At 42.5% G+C, this 20,504-nt stretch overlaps 1 long non-coding RNA gene across 1 annotated transcript in view; it reads right to left on the bottom strand.

The window, feature by feature from the left end:
* Positions 1-20,504, bottom strand: part of LOC144380182 (uncharacterized) — a 557,964-nt gene that overhangs the window by 115,462 nt on the left and 421,998 nt on the right. The window contains exon 5 of the long non-coding RNA XR_013444028.1: positions 14,788-14,844. This is a non-coding gene — a long non-coding RNA (uncharacterized LOC144380182). The remainder of the gene's footprint in view (positions 1-14,787; positions 14,845-20,504) is intronic.

Below are 20,504 nucleotides of genomic sequence, written 5' to 3'. Positions count from 1 at the left end.
CATCCAAAAGTGCAGCTCAACACAGAGTTGCCGAGCACCTTGTGGGGTCAGGAGTAATCCAGGCCTTCTCTCCTGAGTGGCAGCTGTTGGCCTCATCAAGAGGCTCGGAGACTGCTGCCCGGGCACCTGGGTAGGAGCAAAGGAGCCTGTTGCCCTCCCACCATGGAGCAGGAGGACAGGCCTTCTCCTACAATCGTGGCCTTCACAATTGTGAATTCAAATAACCCAGTTACATAACATAGCATTTGTGACGGCCCATTGTTCTGGCCAGCCCTCTCTGCTTTTGTCCCTTGCTCTGTGCGCCACACCCTGAATGCACACCCATGCAGGGACCACGTGGCACTTTGCATTCTTCTTTTCCCCTCAGCTGAAATGGATCTTTGCATCCACCAGTTATTTACACATATTCCAGTTTCCTCCTCCACAGCATGCCATGATGTTGTCCAAATGGCTAAAATTAGAGAAGAGCGATCTAGGGGAAGAAAGGTAGAAAGAGGCACTTGCTCGAGAGCTCTGCAAATAATAGATAATTGGAGGGGGGGACTTGCAAGAGAGACTCTAGTCACTGTCTGAGTGTGGATGGAACCATCCCTCCTTCCCTATGTGGCTGATCTGATGATGTCAGCTTGTACCCAGCTCTAATTAAAAGATCCGGTTGCCAATGTGTACCAGGGTGCTGTTTTACCTTGAATATTTATGTCTTCAGTTTTCAGTGATAAATTGTTTTCTCTTAAGATACATATTTCTCTGAAAAAGCACAGTAGAATTAAAAAAAAAAAAAAAAAAAAAACAGGCCATAAACATACTGGCCAAATCTATATGTCCTTTGGAAAAATTAAAGAGAAAGGAGTAATACTTAATTAAAACAGGAGCATGTTCATAGATTTCTACCTTTGGCTCCCTGGCAAGGCTTGAAATGAACAGATGCTGGGAACAAGGCTGTTGTTAAGTCTGGTTTTGTCTACCTAGAGCTGCTGGCTCAACTGTTTGGATTGAACAGAATAGTCTTGCTCTTCAGCGGGCCCTCGTGAGCAGCCCAAGCCAAGTCAGCAATATGGATGACTGAATTGACGGTACTTCTGACACCTGCAGAAGCATCCCAGTTGAGCCCCACTGCCCTCCCAGTTTCCAAGCAGAGTCTCCAGTTGGGTTGTCCAACCATTTCCTTTAGGATCTGGTTCTGCATTGCAGGATCTATGGTGGGAGTCACCCAAGTGCCCAGAGCCAGGAACACCTGTGGACCTGATCTAGTACACAATGTAGCCTGAGTGGCAAAACCTGAGAGCTGTGTTCATGTAATGATGTCTCAGCTCCTTTGTGTTGGAGTTCATTCATTCACTGACCCACCCAGGTGAAGATCCTGTGTACAGGGAATATTTACTGAGTGATTACCATGTGCCAGGCAGTGAATTCAATGCTTTATGGGTATTATTATCACTCAATCCTCCCTACAGTTCCATTATTATCCCAATTTTATGGATAAACACAGTGCAGCCTGAAGAGGTTGACTGAAAAACTCAAGGCCAAACAACTATCAAGGGAGGAAGTTGGACGTTGAATCTGGGAAACCTGATGCCAGGGACCCATAGTCAAAAGGAGACAAAACCTATGCCCCATCCAGTCTTTCCTTCAGGAAACATATTTTGGTCACTTTCATGTTTACTTGTTTGATAGAAAAGTAAAACAATGTCCTTTGTTCTCAGAGCTAAAAAAGTGGATGAGCAAAACCCCAACAGTGTGAGGTACTGTGATGGTTTCATGAATAGAGATTGTATTAGTCTTCTACTGCCATGTGACAAATTACCACCACACATCAGAAATCCAGATGGGATTAGCAGGGCTCTCTGCCTAGGGTCTCACAAGGCCAAAGTTAAGGTGTCAGCAAGACAGGACTCCATCATGAGGTTCTAGGAAGGAATCTGCTTCCAAACTTACTCAGGTTGTGGGCAAAATCCAGCTCCTCAATGTTGTAGGACTGTGGTGTTAACTTCCTTCCCAGCTGCCAGCGGGGCCACTCTTAGCTTCTCAAGTCCCCTTTGGGGTCCTCATCAAGTGGCTTCCTCCAACTTCAAAGCCAGCAATGGCATGTCAAGTCCTCCTGCTGCTTTAAATCTCTCTGAATTCCCATCTGCCACTAGCTGAAGAAAATTCTCTGTTTTTTAAGGGCTCATATGATGGGGCTAGGCCCAAATGGATAATTTCCATATGTTATGGGGACTTGGGACTTGACCTACATCTGTAAAACCCCTTCACAGAACCTAGATTCTCATTTAATAGAATAATCAGGGGATAGGAATCTTGGTGGAGGACATCTTTAGACTTTTGCTTACTACAAAAATAAAACTGGGCACTGGAGGATGGGCATTTGAGCTGTGGGTAGAGAGGAGTTGGGGAGGGGCCGTGCCTTTGCTGGGCCTCTCCTATGTATGCCCTTGTTGCCTCCTGCCTATGCCTCCAACATAGGACTTAACATCAACAGATGCATTTCTTGCCTGTCTGCTGAGACTCAGTTTCCCCATTTGTGGAAGGAAGGGTAAAATCACTCAAAACCTATTAGGATTTGAGATAATTAAGTTGAGATAATGCTTGTGAAAGATTTTATATGGTACCTCCATGCAATAGATGTTCAATAAACCCTGGCTATTATCATTACTGGTATTATCTCTGATTAATTACTTACTTAGATGTAATGCTGCTCATGCTAATAAAAATGTCAGAATAAATAAATGGATGATTTTAAGAGGCGGTGATACTTCGGCTCCTTTTTATTTTATTTATTTTTTTAAAGATTTTATTTATTTATTTGACAGAGAGAGAGAGAGAGAGAGCGAGAGCAGGAACACAAGCAGGGGGAGTGGGAGAGGGAGAAGCAGGCTTCCCGTGGAGCAGGGAGCCCAACATGGGGCTCGATCCCAGAACCCTGGGATCATAACCTGAGCCAAAGGCAGACGTTTAACAACTAAGTCACCCAGGCACCCCATTCGGGTCCTTTTTAAAGACAATTTGGAATGTGTTTTTAGGAAGTGTTTTAGAAAGTGCTGGGTGTTTGCCTTCCATCTCAACTGTCCGGGGATGCGCACATGTCCTATCTTTTAGCCAACTGCAAATTCCTCAAGGGGACAAAGTGTCCCACCCACCCAGTCCTCAGAGCATCTACGTCATAGGAATAATAATGACAGGGACGACAGCCAGTGTGCTTAGGACTTGCTCTGTGCCAAGTACTTGACTCTGCACTTTACATATATTGACTCTTAATCTTCGCTACAACCTTGTGAGACAGATACCAATCTTATTCCCCTTTTACAGAACAGGGACCTGAGGCTGGGTGAGATCTCACAGCTAGTAAAATGCAGGGGTGAACACCCCCCTCAAGTAGTCTAGCCCAGCCCCACGTATTTCTCTCCCCATTTTTCCTCTCCTGCTTTGGTTTATCACTCCTTTTCCTCAATGTGCTGAGCTTGCTGGTTTCTTGCACATAGCCTGCCCACTGCTGGGATCGCCAGCTCCCAATTTCCACTTTCTTTTCTATTGGCCTCGTTCTCATCCTTTATGCATCTTCTCAAATGGCCCAGAGACCAGCTTCACACGAACACTCGGAATCAAGGAGTCTGAGGTGGGGCCTGACACTTCAGGGACACTGCTCCATGGACCACATTTTGAGTAGCCAGATGCAGGTGCATCATGGGCTCCATGAGGCTAGAGATCACGACTGTTATTTCTGTAGCTCTAGGGCCTGATAGTCTGCTGGTGAGTTCCACATGGCAAACCACAAGTAAGTACAGAGTGAATGGGTGAAGGAATGAGTAAAGGTATCCCTTTACTCTAACTGGACCTTCTCTGTGGTCAATTTTAAATGAATGACTGACTCCATCCTCCAAGTCAGAGAGGCTTTGATTGAAACCACATTTCCACTCAAGACCCACGTGGACTTAAAGAACTTAACAGCTGAGTCCCAATTTTCTCTTCTATAACAAGGGCATAATATCACAGAACCTTGCCCACAGTTGGCTTTGAACAAATGATAGAAAATGAGATCCCTGAATTTTCATCCCAGGTTTGGGTTCAGTAACATCTCCAGTGAAACCAGAGCAGCCACTAGAGTTCCATCAGTGGTTGGCATGTTGGTCCGAGGGTGGGGACATTCCTGTTCCTCATCAGTCCATTTTCAGTTGATCCATTCACCCTCCATATAGCGAGGCTTTGTGCCAAAGATGGCAATAGTGATGAGCCAGGAAAGGATCTGGGGCAGGCAAAAATAGGCGTTGAAGGCTCTGGGTATTGTTTAGGAGATGGGCGTTCAGCGGGGTTACCAGTTACCTTGGTGGGCATCAAGGTAAACAGTGGAGGCCAAGAACATCAATTTCAGTAATGGTCTGGCTGAATGATTCTCTCCTTCCACCCAGCACGTTTCTCCATTTCTAATTCTCCACTTCCAAACCCACCTAGGATTTCTCCTGGGAAGCTAATCTTGGCTTTAGCAGGCACATGTGCATGTGCGTGAGCACACACACAGACACACACAATGTAAGAAATGAGTAGTACAAACTGCTGGATCCCCAGGTCCAATGTAAACCCTTCAGTATATCCCTTTCTTGTATATCCCATCTGAGAAATGACATATTGTTCAAGCTTTGCTGTAATACCTGTTAGGCAGCTTAGTTTCTCTTATTTCCAGGTCTCCTTTGAAAGTTTTTTTCCCCCCTTTGGAAGTTTCTTTTTTCTTTTCTCTTCTTTTCTCTTCTTCTGTTTTCTTCTCTTTTCTTTTCTTTTCCTTCTCTCTCTCCCCGTCCCTCCCTCTCCCTCCCTCCCTCCCTCCCTCCCTTCCTTCCCAGTTTTCTTTCTCTCTCTTTCTCTGTTATCATTCCCTGGATTTCCCAAAGAACAGGAGAAAACAAGGAAAAGAAATTCCCCTTCCCAGACAAAAATCTAAAGTGTCCACCAATACAGATGGTGTGACTTAAGGTAAGTTTTTATACCATCTCCTTCTAAAAATATATTTAAGTTTTCCCCATGTGGAGAAAAAATAAAGAGGAAAAGAGCTCAAAACATAGACCAAGATATTAAGTGAGAAGGCCATTCACGCACAGGAAAATACTGAAATGATGACGGTTCACACGGGTTTAGGGGAGAGAGCCCCTGGCACTGGAGGGTGTAAAGTGAGAGCCAGCTGAGAGTCCCCAGATGTGACTTCCACACACACTCTCCTCACCAAGAGTGAGCACCCAGTTAAAAATGATGGCTGTCAGCCAATAGATCACCAACAATCTCCCCTATCACAGCCCCTTCCCCCTGCCGTGGTCAAGAACATGATGTTCTGGTGGCTTTGCTTTGAGCATGACTGAAGTATCCCCACCTCTGACTGCCTTCATATCTATCTCTGGCAACCCACGGATCTTTCCTTATCCCCACTGCACTCATTTGGGCCCTTTCATGATTCCTAACTAGTGGTTACTCAATCATGATTGAGGCAGGAATCAGATCTTTGCCTTATAATCAGAGCTGGCCAGTTATCATTGAGCTCAGCAAGTTGATTCAATGCCACAGGGAAAATATATCATTCTGGGGTTTGGTTTAGACATTTGTCTTCCCTGATTTCTTTCTTCTTGCAACTTAGGCCATTACCCAAAACTCTGCAGGGCTCTGAAGTAAAGCAGACCTATGTTTGAACCCAGCATCCTCCGGTATTAGACTGGAGAGGCTTGGGCAAGTTTTCTGAGATCTGAATGTCATCATTGGTGTAAAAGAGGGGAGACTGAAAATATCGACATCCCAGAGTTGTAAGAAATAAGTGAAACAAGGCCCTAGTATTTAGCTGGAAAAGGACAAAACTCCTCAGTAGGTAGGTAGGTGGTCATCACTTAGTTGTTTGTGAGTCTTTTTGTTGTTGTTGTTTCAATTACTTTTAGAAAGAGTAAGACATAAGAGTAAGGAGTCCAAATTCAGTGGGTTCCATTTATCCATGAAATAAGTCATTTTGGTTAGTTAGACACATTCAAACCAAAGTGCTTGCATAACAGAAAATACACATACTTTTTGCACTTCAGAAATGGTGACCACTGTCAGGACTGAATCAGGCTGACTGTGCCCAAGCAGGATGCTGCTCTGAGCCCCCCAGGCATGTAGCTGTCCCTCCACACCCCCATTCCAACACACACAGCTTTGTTCATTTCCGCAGATTATCTTGCTCGCTTCCTGCCTCAGGATCTTTGCATGTACCATTTCTTTCACTTAGAATCCTCTTCCCTCACTCAATAAGTATTTTTTCAACGCCCACTACGTGTCAGGTACTTTTCTAGGGGATACATTGGTGACTAAGACTATGACCTTATGAGGTTTATGTTTTATGGGTATGTGAAGGTAACTGTGGAGGGCTGAAGCAAATAATCCAATAAAGGGATAATTTTGGAGTGATAAGTACTATGAAAATAATTAAATATAGTCATGGGACAGAAAGTGACTGGATACCAAGGTCAAAGGTCATGAAACACTTTTTGAGAAAGAGCTTTTGAATTAAGGAGATATTCTGAACTGAGATCTAAATAGTGCAGGTCATGTGACTATTTCAGGGAGGATCATTCCAGGCTGAATAGCAAGAGCAAAAGCCACATAGAGTAACTTGTTCCTAAGATGACTGCGCATGAGTTCTTCACTCCCTGCATGTGTGTGCCTTCCTGCCACTGAGAAGCGGAATCTCTTTCTCCTTTGTTCTTGAATCTGAGCTGGCTTTGGCAACTCACTTGATAATTAGAATGGGACAGATGTGATATTCTGGGATTGTTGAGGCTAGGTCATAAGAAGTCCTGACAGGTTCTACTTTGGCCCGTTGGAGCACACTCATGGGGTGGTCCCCTTCAGATCCCAGTTTCCATGCTGTCAGAAACCCAAACTCCATAGAGACGCCGTATACAGATGCTCCATTTGACAGACCCAGCTGAGCTTCTAGCCCACAGCCAGCATCAACTGTGACGTAAGGGAGCCCTCCTGGGTGTCCAATCTAGTGGAGTCCCAGTCAACAACTGACAGCAACTCTAAGCAAAAATCACCCAGCTGAGCCCAGTCAACTACAGAACTAGGACAGGTGATCATCAAGTATTGTCAAAAGTCACCAAGTTTTGGGGTGATTTGTTATGCAGCAGGAGATAACCAGAACACCCTTTGACTCTTCTCTGTCTACCTCCAGCCGCTTCAGCCTTGTTAACTCCTTCTTATTTTTCACCTCCAACATTATTCCTGCAGAGGGACCTTCCTATAACTCCCACCCCAGATGCTCAGGCACCTTCCTATATGTCCTCATAGGATCTGATGTTTTATCTTCATAGCACTTACAATAATCTATAATTTGTATATATTTTTATGATTATTTGTAATTGCCCCCCAATACTAGAGTCTATGTTCAGTGATAATTCTGTGTGTGTTTTGCTCATGATAACATCCCTAACACTTAGCGCAGATCCTGGCACATAGTAGGTAATCAGTAAACATTTGTTGAATAAAGTAATAAAGAAACAATGGAATTAATGTATTAGCTTCAGAAAAGATATCTAGCTCTCAAAGCTAGCATACTTGAAAACAGACATTGTCTTCAAACACTAATTCATGTCTGGCGGCCATATCTGGCTCGACTTTTATCAAAGAAAGCTTACAAGTTAAAGTATTAAGTGTCCAGGACATGTGGAGCCCAGAAGAATTGGTTAAAAGATCATCCTGTGATGTTGCAGAAGACGAGGCTTCCCTAAGTGGGTATATACCCTAATGGAATATGAGTGGGATCCTTGGATCTTCTGGTTCTCAAGCGAATGCCAGGAGAGTCAGCAACTTGAGGCTCCTTTAATATTCCCAGCATCCCACACCAAAGCCAGAAAGAGCATGCCCCTCAAAAATAGCTCCAGAGACTCTAAAATATGGCCATGAAACTCTTCCTGGTTTACCTTCCACTTTAGACACCTCTTTTCCTGCTTGCTGCCTTTATATAATAAAAATGGGTTTTATGTCTTAGTACCAGCCATTATGAACTTATTATTTATCAAGTACTACGCCCAGTGCTTTAGATGCATTATCTAATTTAATCCTCTCAGAAGCCTATGAGGTAGAGCATCTCCCAAGTATATATGAGTGAATTAAGGCACAAAGAGGTTAAGAAATTTGCCCAAAGACATGGAGCTATTGAGAAGCAGACCTGGGTTTCAAAAACAAAATAAACAACAAAGAATCAAGCAAACAAATAAAAATGAGCTGAATGTTTCCAAAACACAAGTTTTTATCCATTCGGTTTCAATGCCTCACAAAAGAGAACAAGTTCTCCTGATTTTGTCCCATCCTTAGAAATCTGGCTCGAAACTAGTTGATGTGGCGCTGAGCTGGACACACCACAGGGGATGGCCCATGATGATTAGCTACCAAGTTTTAAACTGTGAAACTTCTGACACTGGGGTCAGATGTCCCCTCTGCAGCAGGGCACACCAGCCTGGGAACACATCTGGACGAGGTGCCCGGCCAGCAGCCAGTGGCTTTTTCAGGACCCAGGAGACAGGAGCTGAGTACATTGTCAAGCTGATAGCTGGGGAAGGAGCTTGAATCTCAGAAGAATCCCCCAAAAAACACAGCCAAAGTGAAACATCAGGTGCAACACAGCTTTATTCTGGGTGGGCCAGTTTTGAAACTCAAAACTGATAAACATGTCTGGGAATTTGAAAGACTGACTCAGAAATCCCCAGGCCCCTGGCTGTACCATTACGTTAAGGCTACAGATCCCACAAGTGAGCTTGCTCTAATCTTCTTTGCACTTCCCTGACTCTCCCCGCCTCCCCATCCCCACCCTGTGTGATAGCTGCCTCATCAAGTGTGAATCATGAAACCACATAAACTGCAACAAGGCCATCCTCCTGCCGACTTCTGGGAACATAAACAATAATAATGTAAATTCAACATACTAAAGGCTTAAGCAAAGCGCTTAAAGGAAATCTATATTTTTTATGTAAACAGTCTTCTGTTTACCAACTTGGTAACCGTTTTTCTGCTCAACTCTGGAAGATCTGAAACCAGCTTGTCCTGGAACCATATAACCTATGGCCAGGAGATTGCAAAGGAAAGAGAAGGCAAAAACCTCACTTTAAAATGCCCGTTCCGGGCGCCTGGGTGGCTCAGTTGGTTAAGCGACTGCCTTCGGCTCAGGTCATGATCCTGGAGTCCCTGGATCGAGTCCCGCATCGGGCTCCCTGCTCAGCGGGGAGTCTGCTTCTCCCTCTGACCCTCCCCCCTCTCATGCTCTCTCTCTATCTCATTCTCTCTCTCAAATAAATAAATAAAATCTTTAAAAAAAAAAAAAAAGAGAAAAAAATAAAATAAAATAAAATGCCCGTTCCCCCTTCTGCAGTGCTGATTGGTGATACTTTTGTTAGGTGGTTAGACACCCACATTTTCCTTTGTGTGGCTCTGAAAGAACCCTATGTAGGGCAAAAGGTCTGGTGTGTGTGTGTGTGTGTGTGTGTGTGTGTGTGTGTGTGTGTGTGTGTGTGTGTGTGTGTGTGTAGATGAAAGAGAGAGAAAGAGAGGGACGAAGGTAGTTGAAGGTGTTTAAGGAGTTGAAACTCAGACATTGCACAAACCATGAAAAACTTTCCCACCATCTATACGTCTCCTTTTGTCTCAGAGCTGAATATTGATCGTAGGTGGTGATCTACATGGCTAGAAAATGTCAGACAACTTGAAAATTCCTTATTGTTGCTAACCACAAATATTTGGGATTTGTGTTATCTAGGTTATAATGAGAACCTGCCAGGGAAAAATTCAGACACACAAATCTTTGTGTAAACTACCTTAAGAGTCTTAAGCTGACAAAAGCCAGAGCAAAGTCTGAAATTTTGTCCTCAGAGTACCCATAATTGAGGCTCCAGCTCTTCATATATTGTAACAGGATTCCAGCAGAGATTGGGTTTTCCACGTATGCCACACTATGTTCAGGCCAGAAAAGTCTTACTTTCTTCTGTGGCCTCCCTGGTCTAAATATCTGGGAACAGTAAGGGTTATGGGATAAGATAGATTTCAAGGCTTCTGGGCACTGATCGGGGAAGGAGTGAGAACAGTCTTAACATGACTTTCCTCTTCATCGCTGTTGTTCTTGTCTGTCCAGAGTCCAACCCCTTTTTCTAAGAGCTAAGGCCAATCACACCTTCACTTCCAGAATTTTAAATCTCGAGTACAATCACCCAGTCAAAAAACAATGGCAGCTAACACTAGTTCTCTATCTCACCGAGGCCAATCAGATGAATGATAAGAGGCCAGCAGTAACCGGAGAAAAAGTAGAACTAGTGTTGGTTGTCCCTGCCTCCTATCCTGGAAAGCAAACCGGCAGTAGAATAACTTAACCACATGCTGAGATTAACTGGTTGAGTTCAGGCTGCCTGACCCCATGGGTTTAGGCACACCTCTGTAGCTCATAGGCACAATTTTTTTCTTCTTCCTCTTCTTCTTTTTTTTTAAAAGATTTTATTTATTTGATAGAGAGAGCGAGAGAGCACAAGCAGGAGGAACAGTAGAGGGAGAGGGAGAAGCAGGGTCCCTGCCAAGCAGGGAGCCCGATGCGGGGCTCGATCCCAGGACCCCGGGATCATGACCTGAGCTGAAGGAAGATGCTTAACCATCTAAGCCACCCAGGTGCCCCTTTTCTTCTTATTATTATTTTGAGGGTGTTTTTGGGGCAACTTTTTAAAAAATTTTTATTATTTTTTATTTATTTTATTTTATTTAAATTCAATTAATTAACATATAGTGTATTATTAGTTTCAAATGTAGAGTTCAGTGATTCATCAGTTTTATACAATACCCAGTGCTCATTCCATCAGGTAGCCTCCTTAATGCCCATCACCCAGCTACCCTATCCCCCCACCCCCCTCTCCTCGAGCAACCCTGTTTGTTTCCTATAATTAAGAGTCTCTTATGGTTTGTCTCCCTCTCTGATTACACCTTATTTTATTTTCCCCTCCCTTCCCCTATGATCCTCTGTTTTGTTTCTTAAATTCCACATATGAGTGAGATCATATGATCATTGTCTTTCTTGGATTGACTTATTTCGCTTAGCATAATACACTCTATTTCCAACCACGTCATTGCAAATGGTAAGATTTCATTTTTGATGGCTGAGTAATACTCCATTGTATATATATACACCACATCTTCTTCATCCATTCACCTATCCATGGACATCTGGGCTCTTTCCATAGTTTGGCTATTGTGGACATTGCTGCTATAAACATTGGGGTGCAGGTGCCCCTTCAGATCACTATGTTTATATGCTACCCAGAGCAATCTACACATTCAATGCCATCCCTATCAAAATACCAACAATGTTTTTCACAGAGCTGCAACAAATAATCCTAAAATTTGTATGGAACCAGAAAAGACCCTGAATAGCCATGAGCAACTTCTTAAAATTTAAAATATATACAACAAAATTTACCTAAATTTTAATTATTTCTAATAATTAAATAAATTAAGTATACAATTCAGTGGCATAAAGTACATTCACTGTGTTGTGCAACTATCACCACTATCAATTTCCAAAATGTATTCGTCAGCCCAAATAGAAGTTTCCATTAAACAATAATTCCCCATTTTCCTCCTTCAAGCCCTTGGTAATCTCTAATCTACTTTCTGTCTCTGTAAATTTACCTCATATGAATGGATCATACAATAACTGTCCTTCAGTGTCTGGTTCATTTCACTCAGCATAATGTTCATCTATATTGTAGCATATGTCAGAATTCAATTATAATTACTTGTTGAAGTATAATTACTATGTTGAAGAATATTTCATTGTATGGATACACCAGATTTTGTTTATCCATTCATCTGCTGTTAGACATTTGAGTTGTTTCCACCTTTTTTGGTATTGTGAATATTGCTGCTATAAAACACTGGGGTAAAAGTATCTGTTTGAGTCCCTGCTTTCAGTTCTTTTGGATATGGACCTGGGAGTGGATGTGATCATATGGCAGTGATAGAGTGATGGATCATATGGCAGTTCTATGCATAACTTTTTGAGGAACCTCTGTTTTCCTCAAGTCTTCAAGGATCAAATGAATGGGCGCATGTGATACCTAAGCCATACCCAAATCTCATACGATCTGATGTACCTTAACTGCAGAAGGGAGATTAAGGAATTGACAAATCAAAGAAGAATTACTAACTTGTATAAGACACCAAGTAGGTACCAATCAGGTAGTGATTTTTTCACATTATCTCTTTTAATTCTTACAGTAACCAAATGAAGCAAGTGTTTTTAATTTTATACACTCTCCTCATTATCTTTAGCAGATAAAACAAAGTTTTGAAGTATAGGAAACTTCCCAAGGTCACCAGACAATAAATCTGTTTGGATCCAAGCCCCATGCTCGTTCCACTCTCTACCACTACAGGTCCTTCTAGTTAATCAGAACACATATGAGGTAAATGATCCTGAGGAGGGAAATCAGCCAGCCAGCTCAGCCAGAAGTCTAAACCAGTCTCCTAGGTGAAGTTCCAGATTTCAAGGCAAAGCATGGGTCAGTTCCCAGAAGACTCTGCCTTCTGGCCCTAGGTCATCCCTGCCTGGGCCAGGGTAGTGAGAAAGAAACAAGGAAGGAAGGAGGGGAAGGCAGGAGGGAGGGAGGGTGGGAGGGGGAAAAGGAAAGAAAAAAGGAAAGGAAAAAAAGTAAGAGGAAAAGCAGAAAATAGCAAGGCCATCTAGTCAACAGTGGGTCTATAACTTCCGGGAGTCATGCACTCTGTGCTGGCTAGCCTTTCACATGAAGCTGTCCCTCCTGAGGTTACGTCCCTCCCCTCTGTGGCCTCAAGGAACCCAAGAAACACACTCATTGCTTCTTTGGTTATTTTATAAACAGTGCTTGGAAACCACGAGTCATTATCACTCTTCTGGCCAGCCAGTCAGACTTTCCATGCCCTTGTGTGCCATGCCCTTAATCTTCCCAAAGCCAGCAGCATCATTCCCCTAAACCAAGAGCATTGTTTACTTTAGCCATAATCAGGGCAGAGTTTAAGTATCATGCCGGCCTCTGTCAGCGCCCAACAGGCTTTAGGGCTACAATTCAAACATTCATCCCACCACCCATTCTTTTATTCACACAATCACCCACTTAATCTTAAATCCTTTAAGTTTTACCCAGGCAACTGTACATCCATATATCCATGTATCCATTCATCTATTCATCCATTTACCCACTCACCCATTCATCTACTATCTATCCATATACTCCCTTTTAATCATTCACCTACTTATCAATTTGTCCATTTATCCACCCACTTACCCAGTAACCAATACAGTAATTTATCAACTCATTTGTGCATCGATGTATCCATCCATTCATCACCTACTCAATCACCTAGCACTTCTTCACTCAGTCACCCAATCACTTACTTATTCAATCACCTAACCACCTGTTCACTAAATCTCTAATCACCTATTATGAGCCAGGCACCGGTGCTGATGTTGGAGGAACAAATGTGAACAATATGGTTACCCATTCCCCCATCTACCCACAATTTTCCATTGATAAGCATCTATTCATTTATCCACCCTTGTAGAATTCCACCCCTGTGGGCACTGACGTGGTCACTGGGAGGCTTCCAGTGAGGTTCAAAGAGAGAAGTAGAGATGAACCCTGACTCAAGTCCATGCAGAAAGTTCAACCAAAATGTAGTTGGGAAGGACTGGCTAAGAGACAAAAACTAGTCAAGAGACAAAAGACCAGAACTCTGGTCATCAATAAAAAGAAAGAAAATTTGCAGTGAGGCATATCAATATGGAATCTGAAGAGATTCATTTGGGTACCAACATTAGTCATAGAGATATTAATAAGTCATTCTGAGCCTTCCTGAGGGTCAGAAGGAACCTCAAAAAGGCACCTAGATGATTAAGACACTTCCGTTTATCCATCCATCCATCAATTCTTTTATCCACCTATCCACATATCCATATATTTATCCATCTATCCCTCTACATTTGTATTGTTCAACAATTGCAGCAGGGGTTCTTAACCAGGGCTCCCTGAATAGGTACATTCACACAATGTAATTCATCTTGGGCTTCCAGTGTCTTCCATTGCAATGACACACAGAAGTGCAAATTAAATATTTGCTAAATAAATTAAGGAGTACTCTCAGTTATGACTAGATAAACCCAAATCAGAAAGGTGGCACCTTGATTAGATAATCTGGCTGGTTCTAAAGCTGGTATGAATAAGTTTACTTTTTATATGATTGCTTAATGGCAATGTGCAGATTCATCCTATCTGCATTTGAGAAATGAATATGCCCAGACAAGGCCATGACTAGTTTAGGCATGCCTAGAAGACTCGGCTTTAGCTATTTGACAAAGTGAATCCATCTCCCTCATATTATAACACACCACTGGAAAGGGCTAAGGCCAGATTCATGCATTAGGAGCTAATCAGCCAGATCTCAAGATTCAGTAGATCCAATTATTTTTGCTTAACACCACTTCACGAGGTCACCACAGAGACCCTTAATCAAACTGACTGTTTGGGATAACTACATTTATGTAAACAGAACTCGGACTTGCTCAGTTGAGGAAGACCATTATGAATTTGGTCAATATAGCCAAGCTATCTGGACAACTCAGATTGAAATCTCATTTTTTTTCATTTCTAAGAATACAAAACAAATTAAGTCCTTTCAATTTAAACCTGGAGACAACACAGCATATCACCAGCAGCATAGCGGATATGAAAGACAGAGCCAGAGAAAGGTGGATTTTCATCTGGCATCACTTACCAGATCTGTCGTCTTCAGCAAGTTACACTGAATGTCTCTAATCCTCAGTTTCCCCATCTGTAAAATGTGGAAAAAACATCCTTTACTTCACCAAGTTGGATTCTAGTTGATAACCTATAGGAAGTATCTATAATCCCAAAGCCTGATATAAAGGAGGCACCCAATAAATACTAGCCCCCAGTACCTAGATTCTCTAAATAGTTGCTCTGTCTGCCTAGCTCACTTTTCTTGAGACCATTTACTTGAAATCAAACAAACAAACAAATGTCTATTTGGAACACTGGACTCAGCGAAGTCTTAAAAAGTCTATTTGGAACACTGGACTCTGCAAAGGGCTTCCCTGTCTCTTGCCTCATTTACATTTCATCATCACCATTATTGCCATTATACCTCAAATTAGAACCGTTTCCATTCTACAGATAAGAACACTAAGGCCCAAGTTGAATGAGTAACTTAACCCACTTTATATCAGACTCAGAACTTGAACCTATCATTTTCAGACTCTGAGCCCAGTTCTCTTGGCATCAGCAGGATTATAAATAACAGACCCAAGAAGATGAGCAGGATAAAGGAGGCAAAAGGCCACCAAATCCCCTGAGACCCATCCAGAGTGGCCTTGCTTAAGTAACAAGTATGTAGCTTGCGAAGAAGACCCAAAGAGACATAGGCACTTATGGGTCTGGGCTTCTCCCACGTGTAAGCAGCATCATTAAGCATCATTGTGACCTTCTGACTGGCCTCCGACATATAAAGATGATCCTATAACCTGAAAAGCTGTCCTATTTGCCTGGATTCCTACAAGGAGTCTATGTTTTATTTCACTATTTTCCTGGGTGTGCTTCTATTTTCTTATTTATTTATTTGAACTACTAAATTATCTAATTAGTGACATATACCATTGACACATGGGCCACTATGAATATTTACTGCACACTTGTTCACGCATTTATCTAAATAGGTGGCATGCCAGAGCTATGTAATAAGGAATAATGATTCTTTAGAAGAGTTACAGGAAATTATAGAAGGGGGAAAAAGTTTTGCACAGTGGGTTGCAACTTCCAACCACATCTATCAATTCTTCCTAAGATAGAGCAATTGCATAGTAATGACAAAAAATTTATAGTAATGAATAAATCAATATTCAGCTCTGCGGCAGTTTCAGATGTTACTTTTATAGGTCTTCCCGTGTCTATTATATATCCCTTAGGTCTGGAGCTGAGAGAGTGCAGTGAGTGCCAACAGCTATAGGAGAAAGGGAATAGCCCAGACTCCCGAGAACATGGTGATCCATCAACATCCCCTCTCAGGGAGACCCATTTATATCTCTGAGCCCTAAAACGGAGGAACTGACAGTGATCAACTACTTGGTGGACAAGTGTTTGTTTTAAAAATGGAGGTGCCATTTCATGTTGAGCAAAATGCAAACACAAACAAACAAATAATTAAATAGGCATGGGTAGGATGGAGTAGGAAGAAAGAGGTGCTGGTGGAGAGGGAAGACAGAGAGAGCAGTGTCTCTCAGGGCTTTATTCATTCAGCAAATATCAGCACATAGTAGGCTGAGTGCCCTACTATGCACCAAGTGTAGTTCTGTGCAGGGGTCAGCAAAGATTTTCTGTAAAGGGCCAAATAGTAAATATTTTAGGTTTTGTGGGCCAAATGGTCTCTACTGTCACAAAGCAACTGTGTCTATGGTACAAAAGCAGCCATACATGATATGTAAAAGAATGGGTGTGGCTATGTTCCCCCAAAATTAATCAGCAAAGCAGGTGATGGGCTAGATTTGGCCTGTGGGGTACAGACCGCCCACCCAGCCCAGAGAGCCACACTTCCCAAAGGATGGGCTCTGCACCAGTGGATTGTGGGATGATTTGATAGGGACATGGACATGGTATAAGCAACTTAGAATCACACAAGGAGATTTAATTCCAAATATAAATCTCTTACAATCCTTTGATTACACCCAAGGAGAGAGTCTCTAGCCTCTACTATCTCTCTAACATTTTGCTAATCTCTTTTCAACAAAAAGAGAGCTCCCGACACTCCCTGTCTTGGCAAGCAACACTTCTTGAGATTCTTCAGTATTGTTCTTTTTCTTTTTCTGAGTTTCCATTCATGGCAAGCAATACTTGTTTCTTTTTCTTTTTTTTTTTTTAAAGATTTTATTTATTTATTTGACAGAGAGAGACACAGCGAGAGAGGGAACACAAGCAGGGGGAGTGGGAGAGGGAGAACCAGGCTTCCTGCGGAGCAGGGAGCCCGATGCGGGGCTCGATCCCAGAACCCTGGGATCATGACCTGAGCTGAAGGCAGACGCTTAACGACTGAGCCACCCAGGCGCCCAAGCAATACTTGTTTCTGTTTACCATTTAGAAAGGCAGAAACAGGGTTTCTTAACCTTGGCACTATGGACAGTTGTGCTGGATCATTCTTTGATGGAGATGGGAGGCTGTGCTGTGTACTGTAGGATGCTTGGTGAAATCCCTGGTCTCTACCCACCCCCTCACAATTGCCAAGAGCACAACCTTCTTTGGTGACATGGAGCAACTATTTATTTATTTATTTATTTTTTAAGATTTTATTTATTTGACAGAGAGAGACACAGAGAGAGAGGGAACACAAGCAGGGGGAGTGGGAGAGGGAGAAGCAGGCTTCCCGTGGAGCAGGGAGCCCGATGTGGGGCTTGATCCCAGGACCCTGGGATCATGACCTGACCCGAAGGCAGACACTTAACAACTGAGCCACCCAGGCGCCCCATGGAGCAACTATTTAATCTCCCCTACCTCGTGTTTCTCATCTTTCCAATGGGGATGATGATGACAATGGCTCTAACCTGACTGAAATGCAGTGAGGATTAAATCAATTCGTTCATGCAAAGCAACTAGAAGAGAGCTCATCTGGGGAAAGCATTCAGTATTTGTCCTAGTAACAAAATATTTCTGCTTTAAATATATTTATTTGTCTAGTAATTTATTCAAGTGAGCCAATTTAAAGAAAATATTATTAAATACATAATGTTTCAGACAGCATAAAGATGTGTCAAATTTATGGAAGTGTTTTATAAGTGCATTAAAGTTGTGAAACTGATATATTTAAAGCTGTGTTTTCTGTGCTCTATTACTCATTAGATATGTGACTTTGGACCAGCTACTGAGCTTCTTTGACCTCCAGTCTTCTCACTGGGAAGAAAATGATGCCTCCTTAGAGAAGTGTTGTAAGGCAAAATCAAGATAATGTTCTCAGGAATTGCTCAACACAATGTAGGTACTCAATAAATGTTACTTCTTTCTCTCCCTGTCCTTGTTGTTAGTAACTCTTACTAGTTGCATCAACCATCTATTGTGTAACAAATAACCCCAAAACTTAGTGGTATAAAACTACAGTCACTCATTAGCTCACAATTCCATAGGTTGGCAATTTGGGCTGAGCTCAGCAGGGTGGTTCTTCTGCTGGTCTTACTTAGGGTCATTTAAATGGCAGCAGCCAGCTAGTGACTTAATAGGGGCTGGATGAACCAAGAAGGCCTCATTCATATGTGTTTCTGCAGGGCCATTCATACGTGTGTCCTGCTGCTATAGCTCTCATCCTCCAAAAGGCTAGCCTGGACCTCTATGTGGAGGCAGCTCTGTCCCAGAAAAGCAAGAGCAGAAGCATAAGGCCTCTTGAGGCCTAGACCCACAAGTCACACCATGTCACTTCTACCACCACATTTCATTAGTCAAAATAAGCCACAAGATCATCTCAGATCAAAGCATGGGGAAATAAACTCCACTTCTGGATGGAAGGAGTAACAAAGCCACCTTGCAGGGAGTGTGATTTGCTGGGGTCATCTCTATAACAATTGCCATACTGTCTGCCTAGGGCTGCAGTGCACATCTTCCTCCCCTATTTTTCCATAAAGACATGTCAGATGCTGTTCACATAACTTACATGGGGGTGTCATGACACCCGTGGGGGTGTCCAGATATTCACAAAACCTCCCAAATTACATGGAAAGTACAAGATAGCACAAAAATTCACAATCACTGCAACTAATAATGGCACATCAGTTCAAGGTAACTCACTGCAGTTTACATTATTGCCCAGAGAGGCCATGGCATCTATAGTATTTCCCCCTTTATTATAAATCTATTTCTTCTCTTACATTCAAGAAAAAATGGTCAATGTAGTCATACACTGTGAGATTATTACAAAGATTAAACTTAAGTCGGTTTTCCTTAAAAAAAAAGTCATTTATATCAAATGTTAACACTGTAATATTAGGAACAAACTGCATTAGCAGATCTCAAAACTGCTTTGGGCAGGATTCATTAATCCACATAACTTATTCAAGTTAGAAATTCATTCCCACCCACTTTTTTTCAGTAGCGACAGTATAAAAATAATATCAAAGTTTTCTCATTACATTTTCTTCTCTCTGGAAAGTGACTTTATGGTGATTTTCCTCCAGCACACATCACCTCTCCTCTTCCAAAGATATACTTTAAATCTGTATGTTATCAATAGCTGCACCACTTCCTATATGTAGGTTTCAAACATCAGACTTTCTGGCCATAAACAGATGAATTTTAATCTACACACTCCAGTAAACAGTGCTCACATCCCTCAGAGAAGCCAGGCCTGGGTTCACATGCTGTCACCATCCTTATCCAGTTTGGGTTCCATGGTCCATCCCTACAACAACCCTGTCACCTCAGTTCCTTGTCCTCCTCCATCACTGCTGTGGTAAACCTCGCCCCTGCTTAAACTCATCTCTCTTCTTGCTCTGTGCCTGGATCTGAGAAGCAGAATGTGGTGAGAGAAAAATTCACAACCATGCTTAATGGCCTCACATTAGAGTTCTGGCCACATATCTCAAGTGGGCCTTTGGCACCATCTGAAAAGCCAACCACAATTCCCCAGTCAAAACCTCCTCCCACTTATCCAGATAACTACTGACACCATCTCACTCCCCAGCCAGCTAATACTCACTGTCAATAGATGACCCTGATTCTTATTTTATTAAGAAAATAGGAGCAATCAGAAGAACATTTTCTCTTTTCCACCTGTGCCTCTGCTGTTCTCTCTCTTCTCTCCTGTTATGATGACCTTCTCTTCTCTCCTGTTATGATGATCAAACATCTCTACTGCTCTCTAAACCCACTGTCCTTCATCCATTCAGGAATTTTCTCTTAAAGTTGCTCCTCCATCCCTTCCATCATCAATCTACTCTATTATTCCCATCATCATTTGGACATGCCCAAAGAGGGACCATCTATAGATAAAGACCTCACAACTCTTACTAGTAACTCAGAACACTTTCAGAATACGTCAAAGCTTCCTCTGTATGGTTCCACTAAGACATTGCTTATTAAATTCCCCAAAGGTTTTCCTCTCCTTCAATCCAGTTCCCACGTCTTAGACTGTACTGTCCTTGAGTTCTCTGGGCCATTGGCTATACTTGGCCAGGTCATTCCTCTTGAAACCCTCCCTTACCTTTGCTTTCCAGGCACTGTACTTCCCTGGTTTTCCTCCCTCATCACTGGCCAATCCAATTCTTTGGTCTTTTCCCAGTCTTCAATGTTGGTTCACACAAGTATTTTGGCCTTCAACCTCTTCTCTTCCATATCAACAACTCATTCTCAAGGTGACCTCACTTGGACTCTTGGCCCTCCATGAGGTTATGTGTTTGGTAGAGCCATGTCTAATGGTCCAGGGATGAGCACACATTCCTCTAC

Source organism: Halichoerus grypus, chromosome 15, assembly GCF_964656455.1.
Source record: "Halichoerus grypus chromosome 15, mHalGry1.hap1.1, whole genome shotgun sequence".
Classification (NCBI taxonomy): Eukaryota; Metazoa; Chordata; class Mammalia; order Carnivora; family Phocidae; genus Halichoerus; species Halichoerus grypus.
Note: the sequence above shows the minus strand (reverse complement) of the source record. Positions and strands in the feature narration are given on the sequence as shown.